The sequence below is a fragment of the Mustela putorius genome, unplaced genomic scaffold (assembly GCF_011764305.1).
Source record: "Mustela putorius furo isolate JIRA1106 unplaced genomic scaffold, ASM1176430v1.1 tig00003942_pilon_pilon_pilon, whole genome shotgun sequence".
Lineage (NCBI taxonomy): Eukaryota > Metazoa > Chordata > Mammalia > Carnivora > Mustelidae > Mustela > Mustela putorius.
This window is the reverse complement of record NW_025422087.1, coordinates 17,468,049-17,481,166: the sequence shown is the minus strand read 5'-3', so window position 1 is coordinate 17,481,166 and position 13,118 is coordinate 17,468,049. Positions and strand designations below refer to the sequence as shown.

General features: G+C 44.6%; 1 protein-coding gene across 1 annotated transcript in view; it reads left to right on the top strand.

The window, feature by feature from the left end:
- Positions 1 to 13,118, top strand: part of TNR (tenascin R) — a 401,788-nt gene that overhangs the window by 174,638 nt on the left and 214,032 nt on the right. The gene's annotated exons all lie outside the window — the stretch shown is intronic.

Below are 13,118 nucleotides of genomic sequence, written 5' to 3'. Positions count from 1 at the left end.
AGTTGCCTTCTGTTACAAGAGGCACTTAAATTATCTGAGCCTCGCTCCACAGGCTCAAGCTCCAAGTCCAGGACAAATCTGCTTAGCACTTAGGGATCATTGGCTGTGCGAGGGGCTTGGGCATATAAATGTATCTGAGCTGGGCACCTCTTAATGATGGCGAAGGCAGCAGACTTGGGTGGAAAGCCTAGGAGCCGCTGATATTATAAAACCTTAATCAGGTTTCCTCAGGACTGGGGGAAAATGGACCAGAAGTATTATATGGAGAGTGGGGAAATAAATAACAGTCTAGCCTTGTAGTGAAGATGCAGCTAGCAGATTGCAAGTGCCTGTAGATAGAAACATCCTAACGCACATCAGAAATGTGATATAGACTTTTCTCCATCAAGGACATTTATAATATATTACACTTTAGCTCTCTTGTTGTCCTCCCACTGATGATGGCGATCATATGATTTTTCCCATATTTCAGGGTTGGAAGAGTGGCTCAGGAAGGGGAGAGAGTGTGTGGCATGCTGGGAGGAGTCCCCAGCTTAGCTCATCTACTCTAATGTTCTTGTCGATGGATTATGGTCCCTGAAGAAGAGAGAAGACAGACACTCAGGATGAGGGTCTACAGAGTGAAGGATTCTGGACTGTGCCACTGAATACCAAGCCCTTACAGAAAAATCCCAGCTCTAACGTGGGAGGAAATGGATAACGGGTAATTCCGACCAGCTTCTTTCCCTAGACACACCCCTAACACTTTGGAATCCAAATTTTATTAACTCTTTAAGGTCTCGATATAGCAGTTTGATGGCTTCTATGGTTTCTCCCTTTGGGATCCAGGGAGCACTACTAGTCCTATAAAATCCTACAAGCCATAAGACCCAGAAGCTCAAGAAAGCTGAAAAGTCCCTTGCATTCATACATCCAAGGTTTCTTTCTGATTCTTTAAGAAAGTTTTGTCTCCATGAGGGTTAAAGGAATTGAAAAGAAGAAAAAACCAACCATGGGGAATGGAACCGTATGAAAGGAGATATATGGAGGTAATGACCATGCTATTTCCTAATGGCTTGTCTGTTGGTCCCCTTTTACCTCTTTAGAAACAGACAAGCAATAGCACCGTTTCTGAGGCAAGAGGGAGAGAATGAGGCAGTATCCTGAGCCACAGTGAGGCTGCCTGGGAAGTTCTTGATTAACTCGTATTTTAAAAGGTCATGTATGAAAGGTGGAAAGAGAAACACACAACCAAGGACTAATACGGAAGAGTATCACAGGCCTGTAAGAATAATGCCAGCAAGACGAAAGCTCAGAATGAGCAGAGGTTTCAGAAAGATGCCAGGACAACACAAAAGCTTTTAGTAGCTATGTTCAGAATTAAGAGGCACAGGCTCACTACCTGGGGGACTGGAGCAAGGTTAAGGATGAGAAGAGAAAGAACGACTCAAACACTTTGTTACTTTACCAAAAGGCAAGGTCTTCCAGCAGAAGAGAATAGAATCAATATTGTTCAAATAATCTTGAAACTCAAGTTGGACAAACAAAAAGTAAGTGGTCACCTGGAGGCTTTGAAAGTTTCCACACATGACATTATTTCCTGCCAGGATTTTGAAGAAACTTTTATAAATGTTTATAAAATTAAAGTTTGGAAATGACTGAGGGTTGAGACCAGAAGTTTAGAGATGGGAAAAGTCTGGATTTTCATAGAAAGGACATGAGGTTCCAGATTGGTACAGCCTGGTGTCTTTGATACTGATCACCATAGACATTCTAAGATTAATTAATGTCCAGCTTGCCTGAATACTCTTAGAAGGGAAGTGGCGATCACTAGAAACTAGAATGGGTTCACTGAGAACAAGGCATTTTAAGTGGACTCCTATATTCATTTTATACCAGATTGCTGGTTATGTCAATAAGCTGAACATTCCAGGTATGCCAAGGTTCTCGTCAGAGTTTGCCTTGGTATTCTCATGGCTCGAACAGGAAATTGAGGTCTGCATAATACCATTGGCTGGCATCACAGGTGGCTGGCCAGTCATACTCAAGCACTGGATTCCATCAACAGACTGGGAACATCTTCTATATTCAAGGGCTACATCTTTGGCTCTGTTCTTTCTATTTTATCAAGGACTTAGATGGAAGATATAAGCAGAAAGCATGCTTATCAAATTTATTAATAGAATAGCAGGGCCAGGATTCAAAATAACTCTACAGACTATAGGAATGATTAAAACTACCGCGGTAAAATTCGTTGGGGCTAGAATTAAGTTCTGCTCTTGAGCTTAGAACAATCAGCGATGCAGGTCCAGACTGGCAATACCTGGTTCAAGAATCACTCGTATGAGAAGATAACTTAGGGGTTATTATGTGAATAAAATGCAAGTAGCTGTTATAGTATATAAGGCTCCTAAACCATTTCCCGCAATCACAGACCACTGTAGAGATACTCTGTGTAGGACAAAGAAGGCAGCCATCTCATTGTCCTGGAGAAATGTCCCTGACAAATTAGAGCTGTTCAGGAAAGGCTAACACAACAGTGAGGCATCTCACAACCGTGTCAGAGTAACTTGGCAAAGGCTGGTGGAGCTTAAGAAACTCGGGGATGTATTATAACCTAGAGAAGTTCTTGCCCCGTGCACAAGAGGAAACATGTCAGAATGTTTTTAGCAGCACCGATTGTGATAGTTAAGAACGCAAGTAACCTAAATGTCTATCAACAGAAGAATGGCTAAAGAAAGCCTCGTATATTCACGGACATAATTCAAATGGAAAAAGGAAGTTAAATAAGAATACATAAGTTATGAGGGCATTTATTTACATTCTAAAATGTGCACAATAATACTATTTCCTGTAGGGTGATACATATGTATGAAGTAAACAGGAAAGAAATACAAGGGCGTGAGACTTACCAAAGCCAGGGTCATGCCTACTTCTCAGTGGAAAGGGAGGGCAAGGCAGGAGGCAGTGGAAAAACAAGAGTCTTCTATTCCCAATGCTTCCTTTTCAAGTTGCGTGGATGGGTCTAGGCTGTTTTCATCTTTATACCATTTTCTCTGTTTAAAATATCCAAAATGCATTTTTTTAGACTCCAAAAGATGTACTGAGGTGAATCTTAAAATTAACCATTTTAAAGTGGACCGTCTGGTGGTGGTTAGTACATTCACAATATCGTCTACCACCACTTCTATCTAATTCCAAAATATTTCCGTCACTTCACGTAAAACTCTGTCTCCACTGAGTAGTTTCTCCCCAACCCCCTGTGAAAAATTTTATTTTTCCTTTGGATAGTGAGAACTTTTTAAAAAAAATTAAAAAGCAGTTGTAGGCGCCGATCTCGTCTGATCTCGGAAGCTAAGCAGGGTCGGGCCTGGTTAGTACTTGGATGGGAGAAGGTACAGAGATTTTTCATATATCCCTTCCCCTCATGCACACATAGCCTCCCTCATCAACATCCCCCACAAGAGTGATGCTTTGTGACCACTGATGAACCCATACTGACTCATCATTGTCACCCAGAGTCCATGGTTTACTTTAGGATTCATTCTTGGTGTGGTGCATTCTATGTGCAATGACGTGTATCTGCCATTATAATATCACACCGTATTTTCAGGCCACAAAAATCCTCTCGGTTCCATCTGTTTATCTCTCTCTATAATATGTTTTTAAGGAGTGTGCTTAAAAAAAAAAAAACTCATGAGAAAGAAGAAAAGGGGGATAATGATAACTGTCTTTAAACATTTAAGTTTATTTTTTCTGTGAAAGAGAATTCAATCTTGTAAAGCTCCCAAGGGATCCATGAGTGGATATTGGAAGAAGGAAGAGTTTGGTTTAACACGAGGAAGAGCTTTCTAACAAGATCGGAGCAGTATTTCACAGGTGTTCAGAACATGGGTTTCGAGTCAGAGTCAGGTTGAAATCTGAATGCTTTATTAGTCCTGGGAAAGTTGCCTGACTTCTCTGAACCTTCATATCATGTTTACGAAGTAGATGATAGTAGTATCAACCGAATAGGATTATTGTAAGGAATAATTTAAATGACGTATAGTGTCATGAATAGCACAGATTCAGTGTTACGTAAATATAAAAAATAAAGGAAGAGCTGCCCATAGATAGAATGACTATCTCATAAGACCCTGAGCTTCCCAGTGCTATCAAAATTCGAGGCTGGATGGAGGCTTGGACAGTTCCAAGGTGCTGGAGAGGGAGCGGTCTTTATTAAAGGGAGGCTACATTCCCTATTGTTCTCCTCACACGTTGTTGAATCTAAAAAAGTCTTTCCTTGGGGCGCCTGGGTGGCTCAGTGGGTTAAAGCCTCTGCCTTCGGCTCAGGTCATGATCCCGGGGTCCTGGGATCGAGCCCCGCGTTGGGTTCTCTGCTCCGCAGGGAGCCTGCTTCCTCCCCTCTCTCACTCTGCCTGCCTCTCTGCCTACTTGTGATCTCTCTCTCTCTCTTTCTCTGTCAAATAAATAAAATCTTAAAAAAACAAATTAAAATAAAAAAATAAATAAAATAAAAAAGTCTTTCCTTTGGGCATCTGGGTGGCTCAGTTGTTAAGCGTCTGCCTTCAGCCCAGGTGCTGATCCCAGAGTCCTGGGATCGAGCCCCGCATCTGGCTCCTTGCTTGGCAGGAAACCAGCTTCTCCCTCTTCCACTCCCCCTGCTTGTGTTCCTCCCCCTGATGCTGTGTCTCTCTCTGTTAAATAAACAAAATAAAATCTTTAGAAAATAAAAATAAATACAAGTCTTTGCTTCAAGCACTGAAGAAACACATTGTTCGGTGCATCTATGAACAAAATGTATTAGTTCTCTATTCCAGCAATATTACTACAAAATTAGTGGCTTAAAACAGCACACATTTATTATCTTAGTTTCTGAGGTCCAGGCTTCGTTGGACCGTTTGGCTCGGGATCTCCCCAGAAAACTGCAAGCAACATGCTGACCATTTCTTTGGTCTCTTTCCAAGGCTCGCTCTGCTCCTGGGCCCACATGGCTGTTAGCAGAGTTCAGCCCCTTCCGGAGCAGTGTGCTGGTGGCCCTCATTTTATTCTAGTTGTCTGCTGGAAACTGCCTCAATTCCAGTGACTGCCTGCATCGGGCTCTCTGCTCAGCGGAGAATCTGCTTCCTCCTCTCTCTCTCTCTCTGCTTACTTGTGATCTCTGTCAAATAAATAAACAAAACCTTCTAAAAAATTTCAAAAAAAAAAAGAGATGGATTTGGGTACAAGATGGATTTAGAAAAAGAGAAAAGACGTGTGCAAAGATCTAGCTTGGTTTCGTACCAAACTCTGAGTTTCTTGTCCCATGAGCCTTTACAACATGGCTGCCGGCTCCATCAAAACCAGCAAGGGAGGGAGTCCACCAACAAGAAGATATTACAGTCTATGAATGTAATCGTGGAAGTGACACCCCCTCGTTTTGGCCACATTCTGTGGGTTAGAAGCAAGTCACAGACCCTGCCCATATCAAGGGGAGGGGATTACACAAGGGTGTGACTTTGGGAGGCAAGAGTAATGGGGATCATTTTCAAATCTCTCTGCTACAGGCAGGAAGCTGCTTGAGGAAGCAGAAGCACAGGTGCCCCCCTCATCCTGGGGCAGGGGCGAGAATGGGTCAGACACAGGTATGTAAGGAACCAGGGGAGGAGAATGAGGGAAGCTGCCAGGCTGACTAACCATCACAGCAGAGCTCGGGGAAGGCAAGTGGTGTGATGGGGACCCCAGGCTGACTCAACAGCCATTATGGCTAATGGGGACTTGCCTAGTGGGAAGGCAAGCTGTGCCTGGAAGTCTTGCCAAACATTCCCTGTTTCCATAAAGCATGGAGAGACCTTTTGTCAAGATGCATTTGGGGGGCGCCTGGGTGGCTCAGTGGTTAAGCTTCTGCCTTCAGCTCAGGTCATGATCTCAGGGTCCTGGGATCGAGTCCCGCGTCAGACTCTCTGCTCAGCAGAGAATCTGCTTCTTTCTCTCTCTCTCTCTCTCTCTCTCTGCCTATTTGTGATCTCTGTCAAATAAATAAAATCTTCTAAAAAATTTCAAAAAAAAAAAAGATGGATTTGGGTACAAGACGGATTTAGAAAAAGAGAAAAGACGTGTGCAAAGATCTAGCTTGGTTTCGTACCAAGCATATGCCAGTCCTCCTGCCCATTTGCATCTACTGCTTTCTCCTTGGGACTTACTTTGCATTGGATGTGGCGACGTCTGCCTGCCACTGAACTGGGTGTGTCCAGCTTGATGTCACAGATCTTTGGCCTTCTGGTGGGGAAGGGAAAAGAATCAAATCAACGCATTCTAGATACATGCAAAGCCAGCAGCGTGGTGACCGGGAGGGTCTCAGAGCCACACTTTCTCAGGGCTGGAAGAAACCTTCTGGTTGAATCCCACCATGCACAGCTGAAATCATGGATGACTTGGCTCAGCTACTTCAGATTCTTCATGATTTCATGTCTCTGGTTTTTGGGTGACAATAAATCAAGGAGAATTTTAAAACTCTGGAAAGAGACGAGTCCTAGTATGAGTTTGGGAAATGGGTACAGAAGCCCGAGTTCCAGGTCAAGTCGCTTTGACAGTTTGTCCCCCAGACAATCAGCCCACAGTGGGTCTCAAGGATCCTTTCCTCGGTAGAGCTGATGTCCGCATCTTGTGTCTGCATCTCCAGCCAAGACCTGAGGAGGTGGCTTTTTCTGCGGTGTAGGTGTCCATGAGTCAGCACTAATGCGTCTATGAGTCAGAACAGTGTGGGTGAGCCGAGCGTTCGTCCAATACCCTGGAATAGAGGGACAGCAAGAGGCAGCGGATATCTTCACAGAATACGGGGGATTCTCCTAGGCTTGCACCTGGCCTTGAAGGTGTTATTCTAGAATTAGAAAACGGGATTTTGAAGAAGTGACAGGAGTTACTGTTGTTCAGCTCCCTCCTGACTACTACTGTTATTTGCCCCTTAGTTCCTCTCCTGACACCTGCAAGAACTTAACCAATTCAGGTATCTGAGCTGTTTCCCCCTTCTGATATATTAGTGGGGGAAGGAGAGGGCGGAGGCAATGAGAGCAGGGCCGGTGGATGCCTCCCCGGGTGCTGTTTAAGGTTCCCTCCGACATGGGTTCCTTTGACATCTACTGTGCCCTCTGCTTTGTGGCTCCTTTGAACTTGCAGCACTTAGCAGAATGCTTAATGCACACAAAGAATTCAGTAATAGTTGCTGAATTTAAAAGAATTATTAACACAAGGAGGAGGATGGAGCCCTGACTTGCAAGTAGAGAGGACTGTGTGTTAGCCCGAGCTGTGTCCGGCTGCCAGACGACCTTGGGATAACTATCCACTCCAAGCCTCAGAGCCTTTATTCATAAAACGAGAATGTTGAATAAGATGATCCCAAAGGCCCAACCAACTCTGATCGCGTCCCCCACCCCAGCTTTATGATTTGTCAGGCACAGGAATGGGAAAATCCTGGACTTCCCTGTGAAAGGAAAATAGCCCATACAGTTAGAGGCACGTGCACAGCAGCTCAGCCTTCCCAAAAATGAACGTGTTTGGGGTGGGAACCGGAGGTGTCATGGAGCCAGGCACCTGTCCTCAGTAGGGTCAGGAGCCCCCAAGGACATGCGCACAGCCTTAGTTGTCAAAGCACGCACAGCTCTGTTTCTTAGCAAACTCAGTTCTGCTTGAAGAGGCATAGAGTAACTCGTCACGGGAAAAATAATTACCAAATTGCCTGAAATAATTATAGTTTCCAAACAAATAAAGCCCTATGCTATGTGTCAGTTCCTTGAAATACACACACACACACACACACACACACACACACACACAAAATTACCAGAGATCTTGGCCTGAACTCTGAGGAGCGCCAGCCTCAAAATATGCCTTGTTTTTAAAAAATCATAAGTGCAGACAGGATATCTTCATTACTATTTTTTTTGAGACATTGAACACCTTTTTGTTAATCCCTTGGGAGTACACATAAGTGTGTGTGTGCACAGACAGCCACATACCCAGAGTTCCGAGACTGGAGTACCATCTCTAAAATGGAAATCACAGCTCTACCAACCCCCTGGGCTCAGCCTACAGCATGAGATTTTGTTGGGGAATGTGGAGCTTTGACTGGCCGACCACGCGGGAGCAAAAGCTGATGCAGGGTGAGCATCTGCAGGAGGCCTTTGAAGAGCCTTTAAAATGCCAGATCCCTGGGTGTTTGACCCGAGGGGAAATGTGCCCGTCTCTCTGGCCATCCAGGGAGAGGAAGGAGGTAGTCACTCCCCGGGCGTCTTTCATCGGCACTCAGCTTACTGAGACCTTTCACTGTGTGGGATGCCCAGGGTTTAAGATGACGCATCTGTTCTGCTCACAGGATGACAATATTTTCATTCGTTCATGTATTTTGGGTTTCGTTTCTTTCAGAAATGGGTGACTGTTCTGGTGTGTGTGTGTGTGCATGCATGAGTGTGCATGTGTGCACAAGAAATGCACCGTACGTGTGTGCACAAGCATGTGTGCGCACGTGTATAGCAGACGTGTGTGTGTGCCCTGAAATGCTGAGATTATTTAAACCTTGCCCAGCCAGCCGACAGAGTCGATCTTAGACCCAATTCACGTGATTGTTGTCTTTTTCTTTCTCTCTGAATCAAAAATGTTGCAGAACTGTGGAGCTGCTCTCGTCTTAATTACCACGGAAATATTACTAATTAGAAACAAGGGAGGCAGTGTTAGGGATTTGCCTCCGAATCAAAGACGGCATTATTTTCCAATGGATATTAAAAGACTCGAAAAGAGGGGAAGATGGTGCGGTAGATAGGGTTGTGAAGTGTGCTTAGGGCCCCAGTGGTAAAACGGCTAGAAGGGGAAATTAAATATGTGGGAGGAAAATGTTCTCAGATGTTGGAATTATGCCTGCGGCCATAACACTGGATGTTGTGATCCTGTCTGCCTCAAACACAAAATGGGATCAAGAGATCTCCAAGGAAACTGAGGGTGAGAAAAGTATTGGGGGCTTGGTTGGGGGCCCGTCTAACCATCTCAGCCCAGCAGACACAATGGCGGACGCGCCTGCAGATATTCTGAATGTCGCATCTTCTTCCTGCCTGGCTTTCCCCAGCTCCTTGTTTTCCCACCAGTTCTTTAGACCCAAATCGAGTGTGTGCTTGAGGAATGAGTCCAAAGATTACAATGCAAGGAGAAGCCCCCGTGATTCCACATGGCAAGGCCCCTGTGTTTCTGGAAGTCTGAACTTCTAGATGAGCAGAGAGCTCGTGGCTTTGTTTGCGTGGCCTCCAAGGCGTGATCCAGATTCCAAGGCTGAGACATAAGTCAGTGCTTTCCTTAACCACAGCACCGTGATCACGGCTGATCGGATCACTCTCAGCGTTTCCAAGGCTTCAACTCTCCAAGCCGACAACGGAGTCTGGAGGCCTGAGAAAAGAGGCAGGGAGGAGAGTCCCAGGAGAGTCATTTAGAAATGTGGAAGAAAAAGGTAGGCAGCGGCACGGTGGAAAGACAAGGGAGGTGAATAAAATGACTCAAGTCCTCAAATGAGGCGTCCCCAAATAGACAATGTGCCAGAGATAGAGAAATGACTTGTTCCAAACGTAGGCCTTATTTCCCTTTGCTTTACACAGATGGCTTCCGTCGGTTCGTCAAGCAGCGCTGGGAGTCGAGGCTGGGTTGGGAGTCGAGGTTGTGTGACCATGGATCAGTCACCCAACCTTTCGGAATTCCAGGTTCCTGGTCTGTATGTTATTCCCCGCCCTGACCACTTCACAAGGTTGCTACGAGGATCCAAGAAGGGACTGTGCATGCAGGGGCTTTGTAAACTGAACAGCACTGATGCTGATCGTGGAAGGCACCCTCATACTTGTGCCGCGGCGCTAGACAGATGGGCTTTGCCACCCCAGACTCAGGATTAGTAGAGAGAACCAGGGGCATATGTTCGCATGTGAAAACTTGGCTTTCAAGCCATGGTAAAGTGATCAGAAATCATCTTTTTCCACCAGCCACCCCAACCATGGGATAAGAGAAGAGCATTCTTATTGTCGACGTGCTATGTAAATTGCAGATAGCTTTCTATGGCCTCTTGATGGCTGACAAAGAGTTTAAAAAGCCAAACAATACTATAAGGCTCATCATGGAAAAAAAAAAAAACAAAAAAAAACACAACAGTTCTCTGGCTCATCCCTTCCAGCTCTGAGGGCTGTTCTTTACAGGCAACCACTTTTAGCCATTTATTTTAGTATTTGCCTAAATAAATGTAGATGATATATTTAGACTACTATTTCTTGAGGTTTTTTTTTTTTCTTCCAAATTTTAGAAATCCTATGTCGATTTACTCCTGTGGAAGGTACAGATTTAGTTCTCTTACAACCCCGGCTTCATGCCACCTACCACACACACACACACACAGACACACACACACAATGAATGCTCACACACACACACAGACACACAGACACACACACACAGATATTTTCCCTACCCATCCTTCAGTATAGTTGATCACAATCATTGTTTAAGTCAATATTTAGGATTTATATTCTTTGGACTTTATAAATATTTTTCCCAGCAAAGTTGGGTGGGGTACAATGGCCAGGACTGATCTCGCGTGTAACTTCTATAATCGTCCCTAGAGTTCACCTTTCCTCCTCTTCCTCCCCCTCCTCCGCCTCCTCCTCCACCTTCTTTGTGACTCATCACAATTCTTAGGAGACTCTTTGACAGACCCGCAAAACCTAAGAACAGTGAGGCCCATCAAGCCAAGTGTCACTTCTGTGTTTTCCTGGGAGATCACTCCTGAGGCTTTAGTCTTCCTACTCCCCGGGGGCTGCTGGTCCTCTGGGAGCTTCCTCACTTGCGTCTCAGGAATAGCCTTTCCTTCTCTCCTTGATAAAATCCTGTCTCCTGCACCCCATGCCCTCCTCCCGCATGGCACACTCCTTCATTTGGTGGTAGACATCCTTTTCCAGCTTCCTGAGAAGGGATGTCTCAGAGGTACATTTTTTTAGGCTGAGAATCTAGACATCTGGAGATGAAATTATTTTTCCCTCACTCCTAAATGGTAATGTGGGTACAAAATTGTAGATGGAAAATTCCTTTCACTCAGAACCTGGAAAGAATGGCTCTATGTCTTTTGGAATCCTGTGTTGCCCTAACAGAGCTGATGCCATTCTGATTTCTGATATTCTGCGTCCTACCTGCCTTTTCCCTCTGGTAGCTTTTCAAAGGGATCATAAAACCTCTCTATCACTGATCTGAGATTTTATGATGGCATGCCTTGATGTGATTCTTATTTTCATTTATTTTGCTGGGCCTTTACGAAGCCCATTCATTCTGGAAACTCATGTCTTTCAATAGAAGAAAAAGTTATTATATCTTTCTTTAATAATTTTTGCTCCTTGATTTTCTTTGTTCTCTCTGACTCTTATTAGTTGAAAGTTGGACCTCCAGGGATGAATCACCTAATTTTCTTATCTCTTCATTCCTATTTTCTATCTCTGTATACTATTTCCTGGGAGATTGCCTCACTTTTATCTTCTACACATTCTGTCGATTTTTACATTTTTTTCTGCTATCTTAATCTTTACTATCCGAGAGATTTTTCTTGTTTTCTGAATGTTCCTTTGTAAAGAGAATCCTATTTTGTTGTTTCATGGATGAAATATGGCTTTGTCTGTTTTTTTCTGTTCCCCAAATTTTCTATTCCATCTGAATCTCCTTCCCTTCTTCGTCTTTATCCTTTCTATGCTAGAGACTTTCCTCAAATGCCTGGTAATTCTTTTCTGTCTATGCATATCTTAAATACAAACGAGCCACTAAGAAAGCTAATTAGAATCTGTGTGCATACACATACACGTGGACACACACACTGTCAGGGTGGGGTGCTCGGATGACTGTGGAGTCATTAGTAGGGTAATCACTTGCAGTCCGAGTCACTTAATTAGGAGATATTTCATTTCTTCAGAGACGTTTTTCCAGGCTCCTTCCCCGGGGGTGTGAGTAATACACACCTAACTGAGAGGGGAAAAGAAGGGGTAGAGCCTGCTACTACCCTAGGATCTACATGGCCAGGATCGACACCTCATTCAGCATCTCTGCTTTTCTCTGCTTTCAGTTGTGACTGGTGTCAAGTCCACAGCCTATCTGACTCAGTGTCTCTAGAGAGTAAACTTGCCTTCTGTAGAGGTGAGGGTAGGACACCCCTGGATTCCTGGATTCCCCACTGAGTGGGGAAAGGTGGGGAATCCAGGGGTGTCTAGCAGATCCTCGGGTGGATCTTCACCTAGTCTTCCTGTTTGTGTGGCCAGCGGCACCCCAGTCTTCTGAAGTACCCAGGTATCTAGTTCCTCAGTCTTTCCTGCACTCCAGGGCAGATCACTACTTTTTTAAAAAAGATTTTATTTATTTGGGATAGAGAAAGAGAGAGAACCTGCATGAGTGGGGGGTAGGGAGGGTAGAGGGAGAGGGAAGAAGCAGGCACTCCACTGAGCTGGAAGCCCAATGTGGGGCTGGATCCCAGGACCCTGAGATCATGACCTGAGCTGAAGGCAGAGGCTTAACCGACTGAGCGACCCAGGCGCCCCCAGATTACTACTTTTGGACTTCTCCTTCCGCAGGTACCTTCTCTGCTCTTCTAAATTGGTGACCCATGTCCATTTGCTTCCCAACTTTCAAAATTTTGTTGCCACTCCTCCTCTGCTGTAAGTGCCTTCTTTGTGGATTTAAATCTTGACTCCTTTTAAAGAGTATATTAGTTTTCTATTGCTGCATTAAAAATCACCACACATACAGTAGCTAAAAACAACACAAAGTTATTATCTCACATTTTTGTGGGTCAGGAGTGTGTCATGTTTTAGTTGGGTCCTTGGCTCAGGATCCCTGAAATAGTGATGTTGGCCAGATACACCCTCATCTGGAGACTTAATGAGGGAAAAGCCCACTTGCAAGCAACTTCCGGTTCATTTCCTTGCGAAGTGGTCCCCATTATCTTGCTGGCTCTTTTCCCATCTCCGGACCTGGCCACAGCTCTCCTCTACCTCAGCAACAGAAAATCTCATGCATGTTGAATCCTTCTCAGGCCTCAGAGATCTCTAGGACTTGCCTTTCTACAATCAGCCAAAACAAAGCTCTACTTTTTTTTTTTTTTAGGATTT